Source organism: Capra hircus, chromosome 15 (assembly GCF_001704415.2).
Source record: "Capra hircus breed San Clemente chromosome 15, ASM170441v1, whole genome shotgun sequence".
Lineage (NCBI taxonomy): Eukaryota > Metazoa > Chordata > Mammalia > Artiodactyla > Bovidae > Capra > Capra hircus.
Window position 1 is genome coordinate 34,832,521 of NC_030822.1, and position 23,857 is coordinate 34,856,377.

At 41.1% G+C, this 23,857-nt stretch overlaps 1 pseudogene; it reads left to right on the top strand.

Moving 5' to 3' along the window:
- Positions 16,430–17,379, top strand: LOC106503904 (annotated as a pseudogene).

Genomic DNA, 23,857 nt, shown 5'->3' on the forward strand with positions numbered 1-23,857 from the left:
CACATTAAATGAGATGAATAATTCATTAGAAAGCATTTAAAATAGACCAGATCATAGGAAGACAGAATTAGTGAGCTCATAAATAGAAAGCTAGGAATAATACAAGTAGACGAGGAAAGAGAAATAAGATACATTTTTTAAAAATGAGGAAATCCTACAAGAATTACTGGAAACTTTTAGAAAGGGCATCATTAGCATAGTGGGTATCCTTTTAGGAGAAGAGAGGGAAAAGGGAGAAGAAATATTATTTAAGAAATAATAGCTGTGAACTTCCCAAACTGGGAGTAAGAACTTGATATACAAGTCTATGAAGTTAAGAGAACATCTAAAGACCTCATTGCAAAAAGGTCTTTTCCAGGACAGGATAATAAAATTGTCAAAATTCAATGCAAAGAAAGAATTTAAAGGCAGCCAGGGCAAAGGGGATGGCAACCTACAAAGCAGCTCCTACTGGACCATCAGCAGATTTTCAGCAGAAACCCAGCAGGCCAGGAGGAAGAAGAATGACATTTGTAAAATACCCAGAGATAAAACTTGTCACTCAAGAATACTCTGTCCAGCAGAGTTATTACTCAGCTATCATTCAGTTATTATCCAGCAGAGTTAGTATTCCCCCACCAGATATGGCAGGGAAATCCTTACCCAAGCAAGAAAAAGCTGAGCGAGTAGATGAACCCTAGACCTTCCTTAGAAGAGATGCTAAAAGGAGAATCTACCAGAATCAAAATGGCAAAAATGCACAAAACATTCAGCAAGGTGATAAAGAGACAGAACCAGAGAATTACAGAGCTTTTTTTATCCTGTCACTAATCTACTCTTCTTGTATCACAATGATGTGATAACTTCAGGTGAACGGGAAAGGAACTTAGCCGTACATGTACACGTGTCCATTCTCCCCCAAAACCTTCTCTCATCTAGGCTGGCATATAACATTGAGTAGAGTTCCATGTGCTATACAATGGGTCTTTGGTTATCCACTTTGAACACAGCAGTGTAAAACATCATTTTAATCATCTAATTTTCTTTACTTATTAAACATCCTGACCCAGTGCCTAAAGATTTGAAAAAAAGATAACTTCAAAAAAAGTATTTAAAATAACTGAGTGTTTGAAGTTTGGATAATAATAGCAATATAATAACAATTAGTATTACAGCAGCATCGAGCTGCATCCTCCAGCCTGCAAGCCTTGTACTTGCTGAGTCTCAAGACCAAAGAGAAAGCCCAAAGTCAATGACAGAGACATGTTCAATAGACAGAGGAAACATTATGTGTGTGAAGCAAGGTCCTGGAGCAACTCCCACTGTGTGTAGCAGATAGAAGACAGAACACAGCAGCAGTCTTGCTTTTGGACAGAACTGCCAACAGCAGTGTTGAGGAGCTAGGGAAGCTGTCTGAGGGGTGAAAGTGAGGTGTGTCTGACTCTTTGCAACCCCATGGAGTATAAAGTCCATGGAATTCTCCAGGCCAGAATATTGGAGTAGGTAGACATTCCCTTCTCCAGGGGATCTTTCCAACCCAGGGATCTAACCCAGGTTTCCCACATTGCAGGTGGATTCTTACCAAGAATACTGGAGTGGGTAGCCTTTCCCTTCTCCAGTGAATCTTCCCCACCCAGGAATCAAACTGGGATCTCCTGCATTGCAGGTGGATTCTTTACCAGCTGAGCTACCAGGGAAGCCTTAAAGATAGAGCATCCTTAATATTGATTTCTCGATTACCAGAGAAACCAGCAGAGGGTCTAAGGACCTTCATGGGGTAAAATCTTCCCTTTGAAAAACTAGCATGGTGGAGTCATTCTTTTTTTTTTTTTTTTTTTTTGGTGGAGTCATTCTGATCTAAGGATTAGAACAATCACTAACAAGGGCCAGGGGGAAGGAAGTACACAGGTTTTTACTGATTAGGCTCTAAGTTTAAGAGGGAAGATCAATCATGTGTGTAGAATGTAAGGAAAGTACATTCATGTATGTAGAATGGTTGAGCAGAGGATAATCCAGAGAGAAAGTCTGCTCATACAGGCAACCAATGATTATTTAGGCCATGAAATGTCTTGACAAGTTTCTAAAGCACTTCCCAAATGCAATTATTATCCTTGACAAAGTGAAAATAAAATTAAGTCAAAGGAAGTTTAAGGTCACCAGCCCAAAGTCATATAATTAGCGAGCATTCAAATCAGATTTTGAATTGAAATTTACCTCACTCACAACCACTTAGGGAGAAAAAAGCAATATTTGTACTGTCTTTTAAAAAGTTTTGCTAATTATATTGAAGAGAAGGGTATAAAGTTGTTTTGAAAACAAGTCCATTTTGTAAAGAAAAATTCTGATTTTTTTCTAATGTAGACTAAAGGGTTAGCTGATTCTTAATCTCACCTTTAATCATTATACTCCCTCGACTCTAAGTTTATTTATCTTTACAATTAGTGACAAACAAACAAAAAACAACAAAGACATAGCATGTAGTAGAATTTCTGGAAAGTTTCTACTTCCCAGACTTTTATATGATAAATACTTCATAAAGAGAATTCCCTCCCAATAATTTTTCTCTTTTAAAAGAAATCCAGGAGTTGTCTGTCAAAAACTGACTAAAGAAAGCATTTACATAAATCTTTTTTGTTTGCTTCTTTGCTTTGGTTTTGATTTGGATTTTGCTCAGAGAATCAGCTTGAAATCTTTGTGTACTTCTCCTTGTTTCTTACCTAGGCATGGTACAGAGCAGTCTATGCCACACAAATCTTTTCTTCTGTCCCTTGGGTTCCTATAAACAGTGGTGTTATTCAGCTCCTTGAGGACTTGTAGGAACCTATATAAATCCTACTCAGCAGGGTAAGAAGTTGTACAGAAAGCTGAAGGCACTGGCAAGAAGACACAGATAAAATAACATAGTGATAGAATACCAGAAAAATGGGATAGAAGTAAGACTAAAGAGGGAGAGTTATTTCTATGAACTGGACAAGCATGTATGTATTACTGTTACTGAACTCAGGTTTTGTTGCTCTTTGCTCAAAAGCCAGTACTCAAGAAACAAGTGTCACATGGAGAGGGAAGTTCGCTTTATTCTGGAGGCTGACCACCTGGGGAGAAGGTGACTAGACTCACGGCTCAGAATGAACTCTGAAAATTCTACTTTACTGTAAAAGTTTTTAAAGGGAGAAAGAAATTAGTTGCAGTTAGTAATTTGAGAAAGAGATCAGAGTCTTTGTTATCTTCCACTGTGTGCAGACTTTGTTCTGCACAATAAATCACAGATTTATTGGTGATGAGGGAGGTGTTCCAGGATTCATGCTTAGCATGATGTTATCATCCTCCACCTGGGTAAGGGCCTTAGTTCCTGCCGAATAACTCAATGATATTGTCATGTTTCTCCCTTGATGAAGAACCACAATCCTGCTTTATCGTTGCACTATTGTTTATGATTTCTCCTTTGTTTCTTCAGTCCCTCACTGTTCTGGTTAGCAACTGCTTGAATCTGCCTTTTGGAACTCATGGAAGGTCTTATGAGGCTGCCTGAAGTCCATTTCCTACAAACAAGAATCAGGGACATGAAAAGGATTTGTACCCACATGGTGCCCACAGGGTTCTGCTCAGGTTCATTACTAAAGAGATAAGTGAAGGAAGAATAGGGATGACTGAGCTTGGAAGATCACGGTCTACAAATGCATAAAAATTTTACCAAGGCACTGATTACTGAAGAAAATTTTTTTATGGGTAACATTATTTTGGGAGGAAGGGCACCAAAGAAAATATTTATTAATGATGAGAAAGCTGCTGGACCTCTGAGTATAGAGAGAGGATAGTAATAAATCTGCAGAGATGTTGGCTTTCATCATCTGGGACTTCTTCCTTTCCTGTTCTCTTCCTGCCTCCCCAATCTATTAGTCTTCATATCAGTTAAGATAACATCTATTATGATCTTCAGTCACTTGGAGATTGCTGAGTACCAATTTTTGCTTTCTGATGGAGGACTGAAGTAGCAAGATTTGAGCTTTTCAACTGCAAGATTAAAGAAAGCACAAGAAAGTTTTACCAGCTAAAAAAATAAAGTTTTACCAGCTAGCAATGTTATAAAACAAACTGATGAAATAGTTTATCCAAATAACTGTAGGGGAATAAAATGATTTTTCCTTTATCCTTCTAGATTCTTGACAAAACCTCCTCTGTAATAAAAGACAGATTAACAGGGGGAAAGAAACAGAAGTTTAAGAACATGCATATGTCCTGTATACATGAGACACACCAAGGAAAACAGAGTAATTCATAGAAATGGCATAAGACATCACCTTAAATAACTCTGCAGCTAAAGACAAAGAAAGATTACCAGGGGTCTGTTAATAGGTTACAGGGAAAGCACAGTAAACAAGATCAGAAGACAAGGTCAAAAATGGTTATGGGGCAGAGGATGAGATGGTTAGACAGCATCACAGATTCAATGGACATGAACTTGGGTGAACTCCAGAAGATGATGAGGGACAGGGAGGCATGGGATGCTGCAGTCCAAGGGGTCAAAAAGAGTTGGATATGATTTAGCAACTCAACAACAGCAAAAACTGTTATGTAGATATAGGTCCTAGCCTTGTCTATTGATAAGAGTTTCCAGAGATTCACTCATCCTCCTCTTCTCATACAGAGAGGAAGATACCTTTACAAATGGACTGTCCCTCACAAATGTAAATATCTCTTCCAGAAGTGCAACTGTTCCAAGCTCACTCTGCTTGCTGTGCTCCAGCCCAATGAATCTGAGAGACAAGGTGTTGAGGCAAGAAAGAGACTTTAACTGGGGAGCCAGCAGACGGAGAAGATGGCAGGCTAGCACTTCAAAATAACCATCTTATTGGGGGCTGGATGCCAGATTATTTTATAGATCAGAGAGAAAGAAGCAATGAGGAACTAAAGTCAAAAGGCAGAACAAAGAAGGAGATGCAGTGGGGAAGAGAAGTTAAAGGGTCTTCAGTCTTGCAAAACATCTCCAAGGGAATGCCCAGCCTTCTGAAGGGGTGTGCTAATTTCTTTTATTCACAGTTGGGCAGGGACAAGCTATCTCCCAGAGCTGAACAAAGGCTCTTAATTTACAGTCAAGCAGAGAGGCAGGGTCCTTCAGGCAAATCATTGAATACAATCATAATAATAAAAGCAAGTCAAAAAAACAGTTTCCAGCATGTAGTCAAAATTGGCTTCCTCCCTGCAAGATAAATTTTACCCAGTTTTCAGAGATTGTACTATGTCTGCAGTGTTTTTTTTGTTTGTTTTTGTTTTTTTTTTTTTTTATAAATAATCAGCTTAACAGGCATATTTTGGATAGAAATTTTGCTTTCCCGCACATCAATCAATATGAACTTTTAAAGCATTTCTGCAACCTATTTCCTGATGTAAAGGATCCAACTGCTTTATGCACCAAGAGCGTTTTTGCTTTAATCCAATCCTATGAGGCTCTTTCCACAGGAATCAGTCAGTTCAGTACAGTACAGTTCAGTCAGTCGCTCAGTCGTGTCCAACTCTTTGTGACCCCATGAATCGCAGCACGCCAGGCCTACCTGTCCATCACCAATTCCCGGAGTTCACTCAAACTCATGTCCATTAAGTCAGTGATGCCAACCAGCCATCTCATCCTCTGTCGAACCCTTCTCCTCCTGCTCCCAATCCCTCCCAGCATCAGAGTCTTTTCCAATGAGTCAACTCTTTGCATGAGGTGGCCAGTGTACTGGAGTTTCAGCTTTAGCATCATTCCTTCCAAAGAAGACCCAGGGCTGATCTCCTTCAGAATAATGGACTGGTTGGATCTCCTTGCAGTCCAAGGGACTCTCAAGAGTCTTCGCCAACACCACAGTAAAAAGCATCAATTCTTCGACGCTCAGCTTTCTTCACAGTCCGAATCTCACATCCATATATGACCGCTGGAAAAACCATAGCCTTGACTAGACAGACCTTTGTTGGGAAAGTAATGTCTCTGCTTTTCAATATGCTATCTAGGTTGGTCATATCTTTTCTTCCAAGGAGTAAGCGTCTTTAAATTTCATGGCTGCAATCACCATCTGCAGTCATTTTGGAGCCCCAAAAATAAAGTCTGACACTGTTTCCACTGTTTCCCATCTATTTCCCATGAAGTTGAAGAATCTAAGCTACTCCATTTTGTTAGCAGAAAAACTCCATTTTATAAGGTTCCAGGAAAAGAGCCTTTGGAAATCCAAAAGCCTTTGGAAATCCAATGACCTCACCCTACCGCCCACGAGCCAATCGGACCCCAGACCAAAATCTCCTGACTTAACCTAGACAATAGGGACCAATCAAGAACCAACACACAACCCTTCGAAAGAAAGTGACCAATCAGACGTTCCCCTACCTAGAAATCCTTTTTTTCCATGTATACTCCCTATATAAGCAATGTAATCCAAAACCCAGGGCTCCTCCCTATAGCCGCTGCGTCTCTATCAGTGGGAGCCTCAGCTCGAGCTTGGTAATAAAAACTCTCTTGCTTTTGCATCGGATATCGGCTCCCTGGTGGTCATTGGGAGATTTCGCAACTTGGGTATAACAAAGTGATGGAACCAGATGCCATGATCTTCATTTTCTGAATGTTGAGCTTTAAGCCAACTTTTCCTCTCTTCTTTTACTTTCATCAAGAGGCTTTTTAGCTCCTCTTCACTTTCTGCCATAAGGGTGGTGTCATCTGCATGTCTGAGGTTCTTGATATTTCTCTCGGCAATCTAGATTCCAGCTTGTGCTTCTTCCAGCCCAGCGTTTCTCATGATGTACTCTGCATAGAAGTTAAATAAGCAGGGTGACACTATAGAACCTTGATGTACTCCTTTTCCTATTTGGAACCAGTCTATTGTTCCATGTCCAGTTGTAACTGTTGTTTCCTGACCTGCATACAGGTTTCTCAAGAGGCAGGTCAGGTGGTCTGGTATTCCCACCTCTCTCAGAATTTTCCACAGTTTATTGTGATCCACACAGTCAAAGGCTTTGGCATAGTCAATAAAGCAGAAATAGATGTTTTTCTGGAACTCTCTTGCTTTTTCCATGATCCAGTGGACGTTGGCAATTTGATCTCTGGTTCCTCTGCCTTTTCAAAAACCACCTTGAACATCTGGAAGTTCACAGTTCACGTACTGCTGAAGCCTGGCTTGGAGAATTTTGAGCATTACTTTACTAGCGTGTGAGATGAGTGCAATTGTGTGGTAGTTTGAGCATTCTTTGGCATTGCCTTTCTTTGGGATTGGAATGAAAACTGACCTTTTCCAGTCCAGTGGCCACTGCTGAGTTTTCCAAATTTGCTGGCATATTGAGTGCAGCACTTTCACAGCATCATCTTTCAGGATTTGAAATAGCTCAACTGGAATTCCATCACCTCCACTAGCTTTGTTCTAGTGATGCTTTCTAAGGCCCACTTAACTTCACATTCCAGGATGTCTGGCTCTAGGTGAGTGATCATACCATCATGATTATCTTGGTGATGAAGATCTTTTTTGTACAGTTCTTCTGTGTATTTCATTGCAGTTTATTCCAGAAAACATTTCTTAATATTTTACTGTATGTTATTTTGACAGATATCTGAGCACTGAAGTTTTAAAAATTTAGCTTATCAAATGTATTTTTCTGACCCCTCTGCCAATATATACCATCCCTAAAAGCTTGTAAAGGGCTTCCTTGGTGGTTCAGATTGTAAAGAATCTGCCTGCAATGTGGTAAAGAATCCTGCAACCAGGATTGACCCAGGTTCAATCCCTGAGTCAGGAAGATTCCCCTGCAGAAGGGATTGGCTACGAACCCTGGTATTCTTGCCTGGGGAAATCCATGGACAGAGGATCCTGGCAGGCTACAGTCCATGCGATTGGGTCACAAAGCGTTGGACACCACTGAACAACAAACACTTTCACTTTCACTAAGAGCCTGTAAAAGGTTTTTGTTTTTTTTTCTTTTCTCAAGATTCCTAGGTTCTGAAGACGGACATCTTTCCTCACTCTGCCACAGTTCCTTCATTTCTTTGTGATTTCATACACTCAAAAGACCCAATAGGAATTGTTGTCTGAAAAAGAAATGCGCAAGGTGAGAGTTATGAGTCAAGTTTTATTTGGGGCAAAAGGAGGACTGTAGTCCAGAAGACAGCAATTTCAGATATCTCTGAGAAACCATAATCTACAGGACTCTAGGGGGCTTTCCTTGGACAGACCCCTCCTCCATTTTCTGCTTTAGCTCCTCTCTGAAGTAGCTAAATAACAGTATCAGAGGCACATTTCCTGTATTGTTTCACTGCTGTGAAAACCCCTCACCAGTTAACTACTTGATGACCGTGAGCTTATAGCCCTAGGCCTATTGGAGCCTGCTGCTGCTAAGTCGCTTCAGTCGTGTCAGACTCTGTGCGACCCCATAGACGGCAACCCACTAGGCTCCTCTGTCCCTGGGATTCTCCAGGCAAGAAAACTGGAGGGGGTTGCCATTTCCTTCTCCAGTGCATGAAAGTGAAAAGTGAAAGTGAAGTCGCTCAGTCGTGCCCTAAGTACTGCTAAAGTTAACCCCTGTGACTCCACCCTGTTCCTCACCATCAGCCAATCAGAGAATCCTGCACGTCCTGATCCCCTACCCTGCAACACTCCCTTCCTTACCTGGTTCTTAACAGCGCTTTGCTGAAACTCTGTGGGGAGCTTGAGGATTTTTAGGGTTTTAGCTACCCCAGTCTCCTTGCATGGCTCTGCGATAAATCTTTTTTTGCTCCAAACTCTAGCATTTTGGTGTGTTTATCCTCACTGTGCATCAGGCACACAGTGCCTTGCACTAAGGAGTTTTGCAAGTCAACCTAGGAATCCGTGTCTGTGGCAGGTTGACCCCGGGCACCGCAGTTGTCCCTTTCCTGAGCTCCCAGCAGCTACTGAAGCCCATTTCTCTTCAGGGATCTCAGAGGGACCGTCCGCAACAACTGCTGACTGCCCACCGCATGAGGCTGTTTGGAACTGAGAAACATTTGGAGCTTTGGTCCACATTAGTTGTCCTTGGGGGTGAGTCACTCCAGCTGGTGCAGGCTGGGAATTCTCTCCACTCCATTTGGACAGCTTCCTTTGTGGGAAGTGAGCTTCTGAGTCTATTGTGAGGCCTCTATCTGAGAGTGGAAATTAAATCTTAGACTACACCTCTGATTTTGTCTGTGTGACTGTAGCTTAGTTCTTGTTTGTAGTTTTGTGTGTATCATTTTAGGTTGTGTTGACTTAAGAAAATGCACAGTGTGAGAGTTGCATGTTAAGTTTTATTTGGGACAAAATGAGGACTGCAGCCTAGGAGACAGCACCTCAAGTAGCTCTGAAAAACTGCTCCAGAGAGGCGGGGAGAAATTCAGTGTATATGTGATTTTGGTGAAAGGGGAGTATATGCAGTCAAGCATGTATTTTTTTGAGAAGGTTTCTTCTAGTCATGAGGAACAGTCATCACCATGAAGGACTTTAGCGCTTTTCTAGATATGAGGAGACACAAGAATTGGGTTCTTATAATCAGTTTCTGAGAATATCTAATTTGAAAACCTGTCTGGCCAATTTTTCCTCTAGCACAGAATGCCTCATTTCTTCTCTCCACCCTGAACTCAAGGGGTACTGAAAATCAGCAACTGCAGCAGCGCATGATTTAATCTCTTTAGAGGTAGAGGGCAAGTGCCAATTTGTGATTGACAGGTGAGCCACTTGTGGTCCATTCTCTTTGTGAGCCAAGCCACTCCAGAGCCTCCATCTGGGAATAAAAGTGGAATTTCCAGCCTTGTCTGATTCTTTGTTGTGTCTTAGTACTTACATTGGCCAGTTGAGATGTCTTTAGTGAATAAAGGGGCTCTTGTGTGAGAAGACAAGGGTATTCTTCACTATTGCATTGGTTTGAAGGAGGAAACAGAACAGGCTCTATCTTGAAAGCAGGACTCCATCTTAGGCTGGACCATGGACTCTGAGCTATATGCCCAGTATCTAAGGAAACAGCATACCAGCTGGAAAACCAGGCCCCTGGAAGGAATAGCCCCAGGGCTCTCCATCGCCTAAAAGAATACCCTAATTATCTGTGAAACAGAATAAAATCATACATTCTATTATGCTTATTGGGGTATTACCACAAGTTATTGATACTTGTCCTCTGTTAACTACCTAGGCTTAAGGCATATGAACCACTGGTTAACTTTTATTGTATCTATCTTTTTCCTTTGTTCAGACTAGTTTTAGGGAACTTGGGGAGGTGGATTTGGGCTTGTACGCTTAAGGTATATAAGGTTTTCACAAAAACTGGTCGGGGTCCTTGGCTAAGAGAAGACTCTGCCTTGGGCCCGCCAGTGTAATAAACTGCACTCCACTATCTGCATTGTCCTTCTGAGTGAGTTTGTTTCCCGGAACGCGTGGCTACAACAGGTTCGCCTGTGGTGGTGATCTCGGTGAGCAGGAGCAAGCTGCAGCATGGAGCACGATCTAATTCCCCATCTAGGAACTCAATCTGGATAGCTTGGGTGAATAGGAATCCTAGCCACCAGCCTAGCAAGGACTAGAGGCTAGAAACTAACTTTCCCTGGATCTTTGCCTCCAGTGAAAAATGCATTTATCATGGAGGCTGAAACTGTAAATGCAGGTACAAAGTTTATTATTAGAGACATAGCACAACAGCATGTGGGATAACATAGAGAAACAATTTGTTTAGTTGAGAGAGGCAAAGGCAGAGATGCACACCCAGAAAGAAAGAGTGTGGGCATCCACTCTGGTGAGGATTTATATAAACATATAAACATATTCGAGAAGGAAATGGCAATCCACTCCAGTATTCTTGCCTGGAGAATACCATGGATAAAGGAGCCTGGCAGGCTACAGTCCATGGGGTCGCAAGAGTTGGACACGACTTGTGACTAAACCACCACCACCACCATATAAATATATATATTTATATATAGTGACCTATATATAAGTATATAGGTCAGTTCTTCAGGGTCTTTGTCTTCCTTCAGGCCAATTATCTGGTTTCTTTTTCCCACACCTGACCTGCTCTGGGACTCTCCCCTGGGGTGCACATGTGCCCCTCAGTCAAGACAAATCAAGTGAAGGCTTCTGGGAGGAACAAGACTTATTATGGCTTGACAGTAATCCCTTGACTTTTGACCCACAAGGAGACTTTCTGCACATGTGTAGTGTCTCCCTTATCCCAAGAGAAAGAGGAGGGAGATCCCTTAAACCTTTCCTCAAAGAAGGTTTTGCCCCCTCTTTGTCCTTGCCATTGCTATTACTTTACAGTATTTACAAGAGACAAATACTGGCCATTTACTCTGCTTCTGTTGTTACTTCCATTTTGGAGAGCAAACAGGAGGCTAATTATAAATTCCTTAACTGGAGCTCATCTATCTCTTGTCCCAGGAAATGCAACAGAAGGCTAGTTGTAAATGTCTAACCTGGAGCCCATCTATTTCCTACATCAGTGGAACTTTGGTTTCCCTTTTGAGCTAGCCTTGGAGAAGGAAATGGCAATCCGCTCCAGCACTCTTGCCTGGAAAATCCCATGGACGGAGGAGCCTGATAGGCTACAGTCTATGGGGTCGCAAAGAGTCAGACACGACTGAGCAACTTCGCTTCGCTTCAGTCCAAACTGAACATCCTAGATTTGGGAAGGGAGAAGGCAATGGCACCCTACTCCAGTACTCTTGCCTGGAAAATCCCATGGATGGAGGGGCCTGGTGGGCTGCAGTCCATGGGGTCGCTAAGAGTCGGACACGACTGAGCGACTTCACTTTCACTTTTCACTTTCATGCATTGGAGAAGGAAATGGCAACCCTCTCCAGTGTTCTTGCCTGGAGAATCCCAGGGATAGGGGAGCCTGGTGGGCTGCCATCTATGGGGTCGCACAGGGTCGGACACGACTGAAGCGACTTAGCAGTAGCAGTAGCAGTTGGTCATTCTTCAGCTTCATCTCTGATAGGGCATTGGTTGGGGTTGCCTCTTTTTGGACTGACTGGGCATTTGTTGGGAATTTTCCTTTTTTAGGGCTAGGCAATTCTGACCCTGAACAATCATTCTAAATTGTTGTTTGCGTGATATTTGCTAATGGTGATGATGAATAATTAAGTGTGGATGATCAGAGCTCTGGTCATCTTATAGTCCCTTGGGGTAGTTTTGCAAATTTAAGAGACCCTTTAGCTGCGCTCCCTAAATGAAAAAATTGCCTCAGTGCTTCCTGAGATCTGCAGGGCAAAGGCCTCTAATGGCTTGTCTATTGTATCAGAATGGATCTTTTGCAATTGCTTTTATCTTGCAGGGGGTGGGGAGGGTGGGGGTTGGGGGTGGTATTGTGTGTGAATGAATGTCTCAGTACCCAAGTCCAAATTCCTTTCTCTCTTCCTGGTTTTGTTAAGAGTGGCCTGAGAGTGTGAGCAGATGATATGTATTATTGTCTAATACTGTTACTTGGTTTTCTTTCTTTTTTTTTAAACTGAGTTGAATACTTGGAAACTGGAAAAAGAGAGTTCCTTGAATATACCTCAAGATGGCTGGGTTTTGTATAAGTAGAAAAAAATTTGCATTCTATCCTCCTGTGCCTTTGAGATGTAAATGATCTACCTAGGCCCTCTGGAGCTTACCTGTGTTGCTAGGATCTGAAGAAAAAAGCGATGTAGACATATCATTAAAAAAAGACCCCTCATAACTGCTAGGAGTGCTCCCTCAGCCAAAGTTTACATAAGTTTCATAAGAGATCATCAAGAAAAAACAGTAAAACAGTAATTATCTAAGCAAGCAAATTTAATGTATTCCAACTATTCTTTCTAAGCCAGCACATTTATATTGTTGTTGTTGTTTAGTCACTAAGTTGTGTTTGACTGTTGTGACTCCATGGACTATAGCCTGCCAGGCTCCTCTGTCCTTGGCATTTCCCAGGCAAGAAAACTGGAATGGGTTGCCATTTCCTTCTCCTAGGGATCATTCTGACCCAGGGATAGAACCTGCATCTCCTATGTTGCAGGTAGATTCTTTACCACTGAGCTATATAGGACTTTGTTGTGTCAGTTGCTCAGTTGTGTCTGGCTCTTTGCAACCCCATGGACTGAGGCATGCCAGGCTTCCTTGTCCTTCACCGTCTCCTGGAGTTTGCTCAAACTCATGTCCCTTGAGTTGGTGGTGTCATCCAACCATCTCATCCTCTGTTGTCCCCTTCTCTGCTCTTCAATCTTTCCCAGCATCAGGGTCTTTTCCAATTAGTAGTCTCGTCACATCAGGTGGCAAAAGTATTGGACACCTAGAACTTTAAGCACTTACAATTCAAATATTTAAAATGTTAGACAAAATGAGTTTCAAGTTCATGTGAAAGGGGAAATACTATATTGTTGATACTTGGTATTAAGGTTAGTTTGTTGATTAATTTGGTCTAATTAATTTGGTCTAATTAATTAATTAGGTCTTTAGCGTTGTCAATTTTCATGCTTTCACAAAGTAACATTTTCACTGAGCCTAGGTTTAGTAGAAGAAAAAGGAAATCTTGTGATATCTGTTGCAAATCTGTCGGTGAGAAAAATAACTTGGTGTGGTGAAATTTTTGAGTTAATTAAACTATAGGAATAATTATGGTCTGAAAATTATCTAAAATAATCTCTCCAGATTTTGGTAAAAATTACTTGCCCTCTTGGTTTTCATTAGAAATTAAGGTGTTTAAAAGTTGGGGATTCTAATTTAACAATGTAATTAAAGTTACTAGACATAATAAAACATTTCACTATATAGTAGAAAAGTGGGTTATATATTTTGAGAAAAAATAAGTTTTATGCATGGTCAGACTTATTTTAGTTTAAACTTAATTGGGTAAACGGATTTTGTTATTAAAGTAGATTGGTGAAGTGAAGTCACTCAGTCGTGTCCGACTCTTTGCGACCCCATGGACTGTAGCCTACCTGGCTCCTCCATCCATGGGATTTTCCAGGCAAGAGTACTGGAGTGGGGTGCCATTTCCTTCTCCAAGAGTGCCTCCCAACCCAGGGATTGAACCCGGGTCTCCCACGTTGTAGGCAGATGTTTTACCATCTGAGCCACCAGGGAAGCACCACAAGTAGACTGGTACAGGACTAGATTTGGTTCCTTTCTGCCAAAAGAACAAGTTTACTTCAAATGCTGCTTTTGATAATATATTGTGTGAACTTCCTTGCCTTTCAATGATATGATTTTGTTTTGAAATATTCAAAGTGACCTATGATTCTACCAGACCAAATGTTCTTAAAACTTTTTGATGTTTTTGCTGAACTTCTTATCCAATTCTGGGTTTCCCAGGTGGCACTAGTGGTAAAGAACCTGCTTGCCAAAGCAGGAGAAGTAAGAGACCTGGGTTCAGTCACTGGGTCAGGAAGATCCCCTGGAGGAGGGCATGGTAACCCACTCCAGCATTCTTGCCTGGAGGAGCATCCCATGGACAGAGGAGCCTGGCGGGCTACAGTCCATGAGGTCGCAAAGAGTCTACAGGACGGAGCAACTAACACACACACACTATCCAATTCTAATTAAATTTCTTTTGACTTCAGCTTGCTCTGGGATGCTTCAGAGGGCCCCTAAGTCATGAGATATTCCTTCCAGGCAAATACTGGAGTGGGTTGCCATTTCCTTCTCCAGGGGATCTTCCAGACCCAGGGATCAAACCCAGGTCTTCCACACTTCAGGCAGATTCTTTTCCATCTGAGCCACCAGGGAAGCTCAGCACACTGAGTGGCTTACCAGGAAGTCTTCACCAGATTTGGGAATGAGCATTCCTAGCACCACGGGATGAAATGGTCATGAAATACCCCCCAAACCAGGATCAAATTTATAAATACAAAAAGTCCTTGCCAGCTGGAAACTGACACTTGCTCTCTACCTCTACAAGGATTAAATCATGAGCCACTGCAGTTGCTGACCTTGAACATCCCCTGAAAGGAGTTTCAGGGTGGAGATTAGGAATGGGGCACTCTGTGCTCAGGGGTAAAACTGGCAAAACAGGCTCTCAAATAGAAATTTTAAGAAGATTTTTATGAGCCTAAATCATCACATCTTAAAAAGCATTAAAATCACTAATGATGATGCCTTTTTTAGCCGTTTAGGAGAGAAATGCATTTGGATATAAAAATGGAGTAGCTGTCAGACTCAGACGTGCCTAGTCATTCTCACAGCTGTGTCTGTTGGAACTGTAACCCAGCAGAACCCTGTAGGTACCTCTATCAAGTGCATGATTAACCTCCTTATCTGAACCTGTATTCTTTTTCTGTTCAAAACTTATTCTCCTCAACATTGAGAATTATCAAAGAAAAAGGGGGAATTGTAACCCAGCAGGAGCCTAAGGGGCCTTCCCAGGACAGGCTTTTCCCCATATCTTCTACTTTAGATATACCTAGATAGACGTATTTGATGCAATAATGTGACTGATAATGTTAACCCTGTAATATCACCCTGTTCCCTCACCCTCAGCCACTCAGAATTGTATACTCACTGATCTCATACCCTGAAACCCCCTTCCCTTACTTGGTTTTTAAAAATTCTTTGCTGAATTTGCCCCTGTGCCGGGAGCTCAGAGTGGTGGGTGGGGGGAGGGCAGTGAATGTAGCACAGAAACTTCTCACCTTGCAATAAATACTTCTCTGCTCCAAACTTCAGTGTTTCCGTGTGTTTGGCCTCACTGCATCAGGCACACAAACTTGCTCTAACAAAATTGTTCCAAAGATGTTGGTATACATACGATCAGTATACATATGATTTTGGTGAAGGGAGAATACATGCAATCAAGCTCATATTTCTTTGTAGAAGATTACTGCTGGTCACCAGGGGCAGAGGTCACTATGAAGAATTTTAGTGCTTTTCTAGATACAAGAAGAGGCAAGAATTGGGCTCATGAAATCTCCTGAAAACATCTAACTATCTGAAGACATGTTCTGCCAGTTTTTCCCAGAACACAGTGTCTCATTCTTGATCTTCACCCTGAACTCCTTTCAAGAGGTGTTCAAGTTCAGCAGCTGCAGTGGCTCATAATTTGATCTTTGCAGAGGTAGAATGCAAATGCCAATTTATAGGTGACAGTATATTGTATTGCTTTTTAACTTTATCAGTCTATGCTCTCTCTTCTCCAAACTTTATTGTATGAAAGAATATCCTATAGTAGTTTTTTCTCTCTAGCTATTCTCTGCAACAGTGATAAAACAGTCCTATACTTTCCTGCTACAAGGGCATAACCACTTTCTGGACAGATAAAAAAGTCCTTGGGTTAAAAAAATGACTGATTTATGCTCTCAACTAGGTGAATGACAAGCTTTGAGCTAAAACAAGCAAAAATAATAAAGCGTTTGTGAGCTCACTTCCTGTTTATCTCTTAACCAGATCTCTCATGACAATATATCACATGATGATTTTACATGGTTGTAGAACTTTAATCTTATGTTTCCCACTTTTCACAGATTTTGCAACAAACTCTGGTCTTGTGGCTGCCTCCTCCAGTCATGTTTTTGGTTACTAACTCCACCCAAGTCCCCTTCTACTTCATCCTCAGGGGCATCCCTGGCTTTGAGGTCTTCCATACCTGGATTTCCATCCCATTCTGCTGTTTCTACACTATCTCTATTGCAGGCAACACCACCATACTGGCTGTCATCAGGGCAGAGCCCTCTCTGCATGAGTGCATGTACTTGTTTCTCTCCATGTTGGCCCTAACAGACCTGGGACTTAGCCTCACCATTTTGCCTACAACTCATGAGGATCCTCTGCTTCAGTGCCTCAGAAATGAGCTTTGACGCTTGCTTTACTCAGTTCTTCTTCCTCCATGGATTCTCCTTTATAGAATCTTCTGTGTTGTCGGCCATGTCTTTTGACCACTACTGGCCATTTGCCACCTTCTCCATTATTTTCCCATCCTCACCAGGAAGGCAATCTGCAGAATAGGTCTAGCCGTCATTTGCCGCTGGCTTCTGGCTGTCCTTCCTGCATTGTTCCTGTTGAAAAGGCTCCCCTTTTGTGGCTCCCCTCATCTCTCCCACTCCTACGGCCTCCATCAAGACACGGTTCACCTGGTGTGTGCTGACACCACTACAAATAATGGGTATGGATGTGTTGTAGCTCTGCTTATTATCATACTGGACCCCTTGCTCATTGTGCTGTGCTATGCACTCATCCTGAGACACGGCCTCAGAATTGCATCCCTGGTTGAAAGGCTCCGGGCCCTCAATAACAGTCTGTCCCACATTTTGGCTGTTTTGGTCCTTTACGTGCCCATGGTGGGTGTGTCTATGACTCACCGCTTTGCCAAGCATGCCCCCCAGCAATTGTACATGTCAGTATGGCCAGTGTCTATGTACTAGCACCTCCTGTGATGAACCCCATTATCTACAGTGTTAAAACCAAAGAGATCCGTTGCAGGATCTTTTATCTCTTTGCTCATAGACAGTTGGAATAGAGTGTTGAGAAGTGGGCTTTTGGTATTACTCCGTAAAATAATAGTTTGAGAAACTTGAAAAATTATGGTTTGGATGTCTAGTCATATATGAATCAGGAAGCAGGGCTGGGAATTAAACACAATATTGCGTTCATTGGATTTGTAATTTAAGCTAAGTTGAACCACCTGTATGTGGCAGAGCTGCTTCATTTACACGCACTTTTTGCACACTAAGTTCCTCAACATTTTTATCCTGGAATTGCCAAGCTTCTAGTTCAAGATGTGAAATATGTTATAGAGTGAACTACCTAAGTTAGGTAACCCCTCAAAAGTCCTTCAAATGGGGACATCCTGTTTTTAACAGTGTCTCCTCTTGTGAAGCCCTCCCCTAACATGCACATGAAGCCTCTAAGTTGCTTCCATTTACACTGTTTCTTCTCAGAAAATGCCCTGAGAAGTAATTCTGGATTCAAAAGAAAACACAAAACAAAACAAAAACTCACTAGGCATCAAATGTGGGGTCTCTCATGATTCAGTATAAGTTGTAGGGTTTCTCCTTTTCACCTCTCAGCTTCTAAGTGGCAATTATTTCATCTTATATTTTTTAGACTTTAGATGTGTACTGGGACATTAATTTGGGAAATGGGTGTTCACAGTGAAAATTTGTTGAGAAGGAGATCAGAAGGACCTTGGAAATAAACCGGCTTCCCCTTTTGCATTCATTCATTCATATACTTTTACTTGCTTTTCTTATTTTTTGGGCTAGGACCTACAGTTCAATGATGAATGAATGTTGACATGGTCTTTGATATGTTCCCAGTCAAACAGAGAATGTATTCAATATTTAACCATTAAATGCGACGTTAACTGTGTGCTTTTTCTTACTTAGCTTGAGCAGATTGGTATCTCTAATTTATTACTACCATGACTGGATAGTGGATTTCGTGTAATGCATTTCTGCCTACATTGACATGAGCATTTGACTTTTACCCTCTTGTTTCTTATTTAACTCAACTACACTAGCAGTTTTATAACTGCAATATCCTAGTATTTTTTCTGTACTTAAAGCCTATGTTGTTACCTTGAATTTTTTAACATGGTATTTAGTATATATTCATACTTTAAAATACAACTAGTCTTTCTTTTGTGATTCTCTTAAGCCAAAACTTAATCTGTTTTTTGACTTATTATCATTTTTAGTTTTAGTTTGTCAATAAAAATCTGTTTCTATTTGTCTTCATCTAGAGTTGATGCTTTTGAACTGTAGTGTTGGAGAAGACTCTTGAGAGTCCCTTGGACTGCAAGGAGATCCAACCAGTCCAATCTGAAGTAGATCATCCCTGGGATTTCTTTGGAGGGAATGATGCTGAAGCTGAAACTTCAGTACTTTGGCCACCTCATGTGAAGAGCCGGTTTATTTCCAAGTTTCTTCTGATCTCCTTCTCAACAAATTTTCACTGTGAATACTCATTGAAAAAGACTCTGATGCTGGGAGGGATTAAGGGCAGGAGAAGGGGATGACAGAGGATGAGATGGCCGGATTGGCATCACTGACTCAATGGACGTGAGTCTGAGTGCACTCCGGGAGTTGGAGATGGACAGGGAGGCCTGGTGTGCTGTAATTCATGGGGTCTCAAAGAGTCGGACATGACTGAGTGACTGAACTGAACTGAACTGAACTGAGTGCATGTTAAATATAAAGTTATTTTCTTTTATACATTCCATACTTGATATGATGGCTGCTGTGAATTCCTTGTCTATTACATTCAATATCTGGATTATTTTGGAGCCGATCCCCAGAGATTATTTTTCTCTGGAATATGCACCACATTTCTAGTTTCATTTTATGTTGAATACTCTTAAATTGTATCTAAAATCCTTCAACCATGTTTCGAATAAGATGTTGAGATTCTGGATTCTGTTTATATCTCTGAAGAATTTGATTGGTTTTTATTCAGATAGTTAACTTATGGAACTCAAATTCTCAATTCACCCCTGCATTTTGAAGGACCTAAAGTCTTTGTTCAGTTTTTTTAGCCTTACATAGGCTGCTTGATAGCTATCTCAAAAGTGTACAGTTCAGATATTTCCTGAGTTTATATGCACAAATTTGTATTCTTCTTCTTGCTCTCTCTTTTACATACCACTTGCTCTCTCTTCCTACCACCTTCTAGATAATCTGGCAGCTCCCAAACATTCCTTTTCTTTTTCAAACCAGTAAGTCTGCATGTTGTTTACTGAGTTTTAACTGACCCATCTCCTATCAATAGAGATCTCTGTCAAGCTAAAAGTCATAAAACAAAGAAACTCTCTCAATAATGTTCTCTTTTTCTAAGTAAGTGTAACTTTTCTATAAGTACACTGTAGATTCTCTTTTGTCACTCTCTAGTGCTTTCATAGTTTAAAAAAAAAACACATTTGTTCAAGGTTTATAATGTTGATCTATGGGTTAAAAGTGTTGTTTGTTAGAATAAATACCTTTAGTGATTGAAATACATAGTCTTATCTATAGCTGAATTGCTGGATTGTAGGGTATATTGTAATACAAACTGTCATATTGTGTTCAAAGTGGTTGTGACACTGCATCCCCTCATACTTAAGGAAGACGACAATGATGATATGGAGTATGGTGGTTAATGCAGAGATATTCAGATGTATTTTTAGGTATATTATTCAATCAAAGTTGGAGAGGATTCGAGAGAGTGAAGTCACAGTGCTTATATGACAAACACAGCATAGGTAGGGGTACTGTTTTCAATATTGAAAAGAAATTAACTCCCTTATCCAAATGTATTTTCTCTGTCCAATTCTCTTCCCAATTCTTCTACAGATCCAATATCCATCCTTATACTCTTTCTTTGACTCTCTGAACTAACCCAATTTCCTTGGTTGATAATTTGTTTGTTTGTTTTATAAAGCATTAGATTTATAAGCCTCCAGAAGCCTCTGCACAAGCTGGAATCAAGGTTGCCCAGACACCAAATGACACCAAATGACACCACCCTTATGGCAGAAAGCGAAAAAGAACTTAAGAGTCTCTTGATGAAAGGAAAAGAGGAGAGCGAAAAAGTTGGCTTAAAACTTAACATTCAGCAAACTAAGATCATGGCATCCAGTCCCATCACTTCATGGCAAATAGATGGGGAAAAGATGGAAACAGTGAGAGACTTTATTTTGGGGGGGGGGAGGGGGCTCCAAAATCACTGCAGATGGTGACTGCAGCCATGACATGAAGACACTTACTCCTTGGAAGAAAGGAGACAACCTGGCAGCTTATTAAAACCAGAGACATTACTTTACCAACAAAGATCTGTCTAGTCAAAGCTTTGGTTTTTCCAGTAGTCATGTATGGATGTGAGAGTTGGACTATAAAGAAAGCTGAGCGCCGAAGAATTGATGCTTTTGAACTGTGGTGTTGGAGAAGACTCTTGACAGTCCCTTGGAGAGCAAGGAGATCCAACCAGTCTATTCTAAAGGAAATCAGTCCTGAATATCCATTGGAAGGACTGATGCTGAAGCTGAAACTCCAATACTTTGGCCACCTGATGTGACTCATTGGAAAAGACCCTAGTTCTGGGAAAGATTGAAGGTGGGAGAAGAAGGAGACAACAGAGGATGAAATGGTTGAATGGCATCACCGACATGATGGACATGAGTCTGAGCAAGCTTTGGGAGTTGGTGATGGACAGGAAAGCCTGGTGTGCTGCAGTCCATGGGGTCACAAAGAGTCGGACACGACTGAGTGACTGAACTGAACTGAACTGAACTAAGGCTCTGAATTTAAGCTCTAGTCATTAAATGTCATGCCTAGAGAGGAATCCAGTGAAATATTTCTTCCTTTGGCCCGTGGATATTTTCTCCTTTGAGAAAATCTTAGGCCAAAGTAAGAGTTACTGTGGTTAAAATGTGGTAGTGGAGACAGATTAAATACCAGTCTTGTAAATTTTAGAAAGGAAGAGGAGATAGGAATAATTACTGGCCAGTCCTTCTCAAAGGAGCCATATTTTGTTCACAAGACCATAAAAATTGCTGAATTTCATTATGTGATACAGCAATTGTGTTTACATGAAGAAGAGTAGATAGATGCATTATCCTCAAGATGTTCAGTTCAGCTAAACTGTAGTCACATTTACATCTGTAGAACTGTATTTTTCACTCTTTTACACACCTTAGGCATTATTCAGTAAAATAAAGTCCTTATCTGACTTCATGAAACTTTCAGTTGGGGGTGCAGTGTGGGGCTGTGTTGGAGATGACTAATGACAGTGTTAGTAAAGAGCACTATCCCCACTGTGCTTCACTTCTTCAGCTTCCACTAGGTGGTGCCAGTGGTAAAGACCCCTTCTGCCAATGCAGGAGACATAAAAGACGGGGGTTTGATCCCTGGGTCAGGGAGATCTCCTGGAGGAGGGCATGGCAGCCCACTCCATTATTCTTGCCTGGCGAATCCCCATGGACAGAGGAACCTGGCAGGCTACAATCCATAGGATTGAAAGAGTCAGACATGACTGAAGGGACAGCACACACACATGTATTTTAACTTTCTAATGGGTACAGTTCTCACCTCTAGGAGTACTCCTACTTCTAGCCAGGACTTCCTGAGAAATTCTAGCAGTCATCTTCCCGGAAACATTGAAACATCAGAATTAATCTACCTTTCACAGTAATAGCCACAGCATTCATAGGTTATGCCACATCTCGAGGTCGAATATCCTCTTGATGTACGGCAGTCATTACAAATCTCTTTCCAGCAATTCTCTTCATGGATACTAGTCTAGTTGAATGAGCCTGGGGGTAGTTCTCAGTTGACAAAACCACTCTCTTAACTGCTTACCTTTCCCTTTATGCCTCAATGTCCCAGGAGGAATCTCATCTGATTCAGACAAAATTCCACCTCATCCATACTACACAATCAAAGACACCTTGGATGTCTTATTCCTAATTCTAGCATTGTTAATGTTAATACTATTCTCAGTGCATCTTTTAGGAAATTCAAAGTATACTTCAGATAACTCCATCAAAACTTCCCTTCACATCAAACTACATGATACATCTTATTCACCTATGCAGTCTTACAGTCCATTCCCAATAATTCAGTGGATGTACAGGCTTTAGTCTTTCCAGTTCTGATTTTAGCAATTATCTCAATACTTTATGCATGTATGCTAAGTTGATGCAGTCATGTTTGTCTCTTTGCGACCCTATGGACTATAGCACACCAGGCTCCTCCGTCCATGGGATTCTCCAGGCAAGAATACTGAAGTGGGTTGCCATGCACTCCTCCAGGGGATCTTCCCAACCCCAGGTTCAATCCCAACCCAGGGATTGAATTCCTGTCTCTTACATCTCTCCTGCATTGTCAGGCAGGTTCTTTACCATTAGTGCCCACCTGGGAAGCCCCAATACTTTATACATCAAAATAACAAAGCATAACATTTCAATCCCTTAGCCAATGACTATTCTGTGTGCTGGCAGCTGATCTACAAACACTAGCAAGAATTGGAGGAATATTGAGTATTCATTTGTCATCACTGCACAATTAGCATCTATTTTTAAATTTCTCCTAATTCTCATACTCCACCACTAGCCAGTATCATTGAAAACCACTACCTGAAATGTATTTATATATGTAACCAAATCTTACCATATATTCTTTATCCATTCCTCTGTTAATGGACGTTTACATCACTTGCATGTCCTGGCTTGCAAAGGTTCTACAGTGAAAACTAGAAGTATGGAATCTTTTGGAATTGTGTTTGTCTCTGGGTATATCCACAGGAGTAGAATTGTTCGATCATATAATTGTTTTATTTTTAGTTTTTTAAAGGAAGCCCTATGCTGTTCTCCATAGTGGCTGTACCAATTTGCATTCCCACCAACGGTCTAGGAGTGTTCCCTTTTCTCCACATCTGCTCCAGCATTTATCATTTGTAGATTTTTACTTTTTAATGATCATTCTCTCAGGTGTAAAGTAATGATGGCAGTGATTACATTGTAAACAACTTAGAGCTCTGCCATCTTAATGTTTCTTCCTCAAACCCTCTGTTTAGATTCATCTTTGTGTTTGTTGATATTATTCCCGTTGCTAGCATATAATTTGTCAATGATGATTAGTTGAATGATGCTGCCTATTATTCTTCATCTGTTTCTATATTTTTTTAATGTATCTGACATGTGTGATCTTATGAGTATATACACTATATCTCTCCCCACAATCCACAGGCATGTCACATCTTCAGACTTCTACCAATGTGCTTGGCACATTTCCAGGCCAAGGTGAAATCTGAATTTGCATACTCAAGACTTCCCAAAAACTCTCAGCAGCTCTGATGTCCTCACTTCTTTACACCCACCTCTGTATTGCTCTGGGTATCACTGGGTCCATGAAGTTATCTGCATTTGATTAACTGAGTGGAAGAGGAGATAGGCCTCTGAAGGAGGATCTCAAATACATGAAGTTCATCTCTATTCTTTGTATTTCAGATGCGTGATATTTATA